Raw genomic sequence first — 6402 nt, forward strand, 5'->3', positions numbered from 1 at the left:
ATATCTTAGAAGTCTTCTCCAAAATCAAAGTTCAAAAGCATCAATACTCTTCCTATCCTGCTTCTTCTCAACATCTATAGATACTACATTGCTTGTACAATTCTGATATTTTAAAGGCACTTCCTGGCATCTGAATATTGTTTCCAAGGCTTTCATGGCTATTAGGTCAAAGACTAGATTATAGAATGTTTCTTGACCATTTGGCTCCTTTATTGTACATACAGCTATCTTATCTTTATATAATGATGGACAGTTGTTTTAAAGTAGCTATAATGGTGGTGCAGTGGTTAAAATACAGTATTGCAGGTTAACTCTACCCACAGCCAGGAGTTTGATCTTGACCGGCTCAAGGTTGATTCAGCTACCATCCTTCCAAGGTTGATAAAATAAAGACTCAGATTGTTGGCGGCAATATGCTGACATTTATAAACCACTCTGAGAGTACTATGAAGCACTATAAAGCAATATAAAGTGCTATTGCTAAAGTATATTGCAAATAACATAATACAATAATAATATTTAATAATATATTGACAGGACTATTTTTATATGTTTACATTATATGAATTTTAAAGCAAAGTACTGAAATTTCTAGTTAAACCCAACACCACGTAGTTTAATGATTTATCTTTTGAAAAAAAGAGAGATGTCATATCTAGGCATCATATAGAAATTTACATAGCACTTATTGGGAGAGATGATCTGAGAAACTAAAATACTGAACTGGTAAGAAAATGGATAAAGGAACAATAGTAATTTATTAAGACTCAGTCTCACACACAAGGCTAGTAAGTTTTCTACTGTGCCCTTTTTAAACCAGATCTTTTGAAAGGGTAAAGATAATGTTACAGAATGTCTAGAAACTGGATTACTTTCATTGCAGAATCCAACTGATTTTTCAACTAATTAAAGTGAAGACTACTTTGACTTCTTCCTGTAATTCTAACCATGATGAATCCAAATGATGAAATGTACAAACTCTGCTCTTTCACATCTCAATTGTGCCATAGTATATAAAGATGTTAAAAGGCAGAATTTATGCTTTGTCTTTATTTCATTATTTGTATTCCATGGATGCTCTTGACAGTTGCATACTACATTATGTTCTGAGTCAGAGGCAGCCCGTTAGAAATATTAGCTGTAGAGTAACAGTGAAAAAAAAATCTATGTCCACTTTTCCCATGCCTGTTAGCCTTCTAAAGGCATCTAGATAACTACAGATTAACACAAAATGCTGGACTAGATGTTTTGATGTAATCTGGATTCCAATTTTAACTTCCAGAATGTCCTAAAATAATAATGAAGAACCAAATGAATATTAATTTGTATACTGTGAAATATTGAACAGCAGTTATCCAAAAGGTGCTAATGACATCTACAAATCACATTTTGGCTACCATTAATAATTATTTATTTCCACCATAAAAAGACATCTAAGTGTAGGGAAAATGAGATGTTTCTGCAATAGAAACACTGAGTGAAGTAATGATATTTGGACACCTTGAAAAAATTAAGTAATAAGCACTTAACCACTGTGTGAAAAATCACCATCTGGAGAGGTCCTTTTTTTTGCCTTAGTTACAGAACTGAGAAAAACATCTGCGATGAATTCCAAATTAATGCTTCCCAATTAAAATTTTACAGATATGACTGCTTCTGAAATAATCTGCTCTGAGGCTACTTATCTGTGATTATTGTGATCTGGTACTAATTTCTGCATGCTGCAAAGCTGATTTTAATGACTTATGTGTTCTATGTTACAATATATTGCTTTCAACGCCGCTTTTAACAGTTTTCTAAAAATGACATGAATCAGAAGCAAGTTCATTTCAATTTCTTTTTAAAAGATTTTTAAAGTTTTTTATGAGAAAATAACTAATCATATTCTAAGGCACATTGTTTCCTAATTCAGCTGTACAGTTTGCTGTACTTTATTTATAATTATTATATATTCCTTAGTTTTGAGAAAATGGCTTAAGTAAAATTGATAACGTTAAAAACTATAGAAATCACGGGTTCTCTTTTTCTTCTTCTATTCAGTTGTGTCCGGTGGTGGGATTCAAATATGTGAACAACCTGTTCTCTGCGTGGATGCTGCTTCTGGAGGTGTATTCTGGGCCTGGGCAACAAAAAATTTCCAAAGTGGTGCAAACTGGTTGAATCCCACCACTGGTTCTGTCTGATTCTCGGAGATTGTCTGGACAAGTCCTTGCAGTTTTATTGGCAAGGTTTTTCAGAGGTGGTTTGTTATTGTCTCCTTCCCTGAGAAATAATGACTGGTCACCCAGTCACCCAGCTGGTTTCATGCCAATATTTCCTGGTTTCTAACCTGATGTCTTAAGCCAGACATGTCAAACACAAGGCCCGGGGCCCAGATGTGGCCTGCGAAGTGGTTTCATGTGGCCCGCGAAGCCATCCTGGAAACAGTGAAGGAATGGCCCCCGCTGCCTTGGCCCTGGCCCAGGCCGGGAGCCAATGTATAATTTTGTGGTGGCCATCTATGCTGAAACGCATTCAGTCTTAGCTCCACTAGGCCATCCGGAAACAGCGAGGAACCAGCCCCTGCCACGTTGGCCTCGCCCCCTGGATGCATGATGGGGAGGTGTGACCCTTTGTGAGGAATGAAGAAATGGATCATGCCTTGGCGCTTGCCCCGGTCCCACCCCCTTCGGCCAGAGACCCTCAGATCTGTCCCACTCCTGCCCAGGCCCCACAGGCACCCTTGACGCGAATGATGTAGAGCTGACTACACCCACCCAGTAGGCCACACCTACTCCATCCATGCCCACCCAGTAGGCCGCACCTACCCTTGCCACACCCACCCGGCCCCCCAAGGGCAACTGCAATGCTGATGCGGCCCTCAATGAAATTGAGTTTGACACCCCGTCTTAAGCACTACACCAAATTGGCAATATGAGTTCCATGCCAACATACAAACTGGATTTCTGGTCTCTCTTATACAAAAGTTAAATCAAGAAAGGCCTATTTTACAGTTTTTTAATTATTCACCTCACTCAACTCCATCCCTTTTAATCAATTGTTTTATTTTTATTATGAAACATTGCTTTATGATAATTAAACTACTTTATAATTGGTAGTCTAAATTAAGTATGATTGTATCTAGGCAACCTGTATCCCATTGGATCATCATTTCAAAGATATTTCCTTACCAAAGCAGAAACAGAATGGATAGCCAAAAAAGCAGTATCAATTTGTTTGATACCACAACCTCAAAAGAAGAATAAACTAGCCTGATTTCCCCATTCATATCATTCTCAACTGATGCCATTTGCAATCCACATGTTAGCATTAAGGAAGCAAAAAAAAAAAAGCAAAAAGAACAAAAACAAAAACAAAGGGTGAAGATGCATAAGTAAATGCACACTTCACCCAAAGGAAATTCATGGCAATTGCAAGAGGGAGGGATGGGGTTGGGAGCGGGAGTCGGGATGAGGAGCCTGACCCACTTTTATGTTATTTGCAGAGTTGTCATTGATTTTGGGGGTGGTGGTAATGGTGCTATTTCAAGAGCAGCATTATTCAATTGTAAGCGAGAGAACTCTAGAACTATCTCTAAGAACAAAAAATCAAACTTTCCCCTCCATATTACAGTCTTTTCAATCAGAACTGGAAGGAGACAAAGTCAGTAGGCACACCTCCTTCCCAGTTGAAATAACTGGAGATGCTACTCTATTACAGTATATCACAGCATTTCAAGAACACCCCCGCAGATTGTTATGACAGAAATTTTACCATGCAGCAGGTGCATGGAAATAACTGTGAAGGAAAAGTTTGAAAAACAAAAACAAAAAATCTTTAAAAGCTTGATTTGTTCACTGATCTTGATGTATTCCCCCTTAAATTCTTCGGGGCACAGCATTTTTTTTTTTTTTTTTGCAATCTATTTCAGCAAGCCAACAGAAATGAAAATAATTGGTAGGTATTACGTGCTGTTAAAATTGCATTATATATATTTCAATTCTTCACAGTTGTTGTTGATAGGTTATAAACATGTGGTTGGAATTTGGTTGTAATTCCTCAACAGTCGGTAGAATTAAACTTTTTATTTTATTGATTTTGTTATTCAACATATATATTGCCACAATCACAATGTTTGGCAGCTCATCAAAATAAGCAAACACAGTAACCTCATGTAAAAACATGCATTTCAAATTCCCAATCAATATATGACATTTTCTACTTTTTTTCAGAAAGTAAATAGAATTGAAGGCAAACTAATATATAATGGGAATCCATTCTCTCTAAGGAAAAAAAATGCTCCTGAGCTTCAGCTTCTCCCATCGTGACTGAGTACCTGAGCTCATTCCAATGGACAGATATGGCCCTGTAGAAAACTGGGCATTAATCCATAAAGGAAGCTAACAGATTGTGACAGGTATAATATGTATCTACAAGAAAACACCTATTAGTACATGAGCTAAGGCATTTTACATCAAATGTAACTTCTAGTTGGTCTTTAAAGGCAACCCCATGCAGAATGTGTTGCAGTATTCTAGTTGTATATTATAATCCGGTCCTCCCACTCCAGGTAAGGCTACAGATGGCTAGGGTTCAGTTTAAGCCTGTGTATTTCCCATCCAGGTTTGCCCAGCTTCCAAGCACCATGTTAAATAAATAGTATCTCCATCCTGCCCTGGAGTTGTAATATACTATTGGGATCATCACCCATTAATGGTATCTGCCAGGACATTATGTAGATCGTTCCAGGAAATCATCTACATAGAAGGCTAAAACTACTTTTACTGAGACTGTATTATATTAATAGACATATAGACAACATAGATCAGATTAGGAAACAAAATCATGTCAATGCTATTCTTATGGTAAAGATATAGTAACAGACTCTTGAAAGCCTGAATGCACTTTTGCCTCCCTCCTTTTATCTTTGTGAGAACATGCATATTTGTACACATTTTCCTGTTCCTTTTAAAAAAGACAGTCATGAATTGATTGTAGAAACAATCAATATGATTTGGGAAAAAGTAGGAACTGAATAAAATTGAATTGGATAGATTCATCCCTTCCTATATCACGAAGAGCCAAATTTTCCCAGCAGTGTCTTTTTCAACCTTGAGCAATGGCTACTGTAAGTCCTGCCTTCATACTGAAGAGAACTATATTTAGAGCCAGCTTTTAAAATTACTCTGTGAGAAACAGAATCAGACAAAGAACCATCAGAATCACTCAATCAAATGCAATTCCTTGTTAAATCAGCATCAACTCCAGAATACACAGCTGGAGTGGAAGAGCAAGGAGAAACAGCATTCTTGTTTTCATGCAAATGTTTGTTGCAAGAAAGAACAAATAAAGGATATATTAAGAAGATGGTTTCTAACTAGCAGCACATTTTGCAAAGTTTCCCTAGGATGCCAAAAGCTTTTTACTCATGCTTAAGCATCATGCAGCAAAATGAAATCTTTTCACATGTGATTATTTTTGTGATTATTTTTCTCTTTTTGAGCTCCTTCCCTACACCCCTCCCTTGGTACTTTCTGGTGGCATACAAAATATGATATACTAGAAAATGTATAACTTTTTGTTAATTTTAGATATGGAAAGTGAACAAGTGAAAGAAACAATGACAAGATGGGCAAAAAAAATGGCTATAATATAGAATTAGAAAAATGGCAAATGTTATGGGAGAAAAACTATAAATTAACAATGTCAACTTTGTACAAAGAAAATATGTATAAAATGTTTTATAGATGGCACCTACTGCCAGTAAGATTAGCAAAAATGTTTAAAAATATGTCAGATAGATGTTGGAAATGTAAACATAACATAGACACATATTATCACATTTGGTGGACATGAGGTAATGCAAAGGCCTATTGGAGAAAGATACATATGTGGCTAGAAAAAATATCTGGTGAACAAGTGGATTTTAAACCTGAACTTTTTTTACTAGGTATTATGCCTGAAAAGACTAATAAGCAGAAATTATATTTAATCTTACACATCACTACAGCAGGGAGAATATTTTTTGCACAATACTGGAAGAATGAAGGACTGCCATCGGAGGAAGAAATAATCAGGAAAATATTGGAATGCGCAGAGATGGACAGATTAACTATGAGGTTGAAAGATAAAGAAGATACAGACTACTATCAAATTTGGAACTTATTTTATTCTTGGCTAAAGGAAAGAATGAAGGATTAGGAATTAAACATGTATTAGCACAGCAAACTCCAGACAACTTGTTGATTGGAAAAATTAACATATGTTGATGAAAAAAACCCAATAAAATCTTTATTAAAAAAACAAAAAACAAAAGATGATATACTGCATCAGGACTAAATCACTATTATTGTGCTAAAATATTTTGATGCAAGAAACAGGAGGGGTAGGGGTGGAAAGAAGCAAAAGGATACATCAAAAGAG

The 6402-nt window shown here is 36.2% G+C and overlaps 1 long non-coding RNA gene across 1 annotated transcript in view; it reads left to right on the forward strand.

The window, feature by feature from the left end:
- LOC120306300 overlaps positions 1-6042 on the forward strand; it is a 39239-nt gene extending 33197 nt beyond the window's left edge. The window contains exons 2-3 of the long non-coding RNA XR_005556234.1: positions 4212-4396; positions 5990-6042. This is a non-coding gene — a long non-coding RNA (uncharacterized LOC120306300). The remainder of the gene's footprint in view (positions 1-4211; positions 4397-5989) is intronic.
- Positions 6043-6402: the final 360 nt, after the last annotated feature.

This window comes from Crotalus tigris, unplaced genomic scaffold (assembly GCF_016545835.1).
Source record: "Crotalus tigris isolate CLP2741 ecotype Arizona unplaced genomic scaffold, ASM1654583v1 scf7180000017731.4096049, whole genome shotgun sequence".
In the NCBI taxonomy this organism is placed as follows: Eukaryota; Metazoa; Chordata; class Lepidosauria; order Squamata; family Viperidae; genus Crotalus; species Crotalus tigris.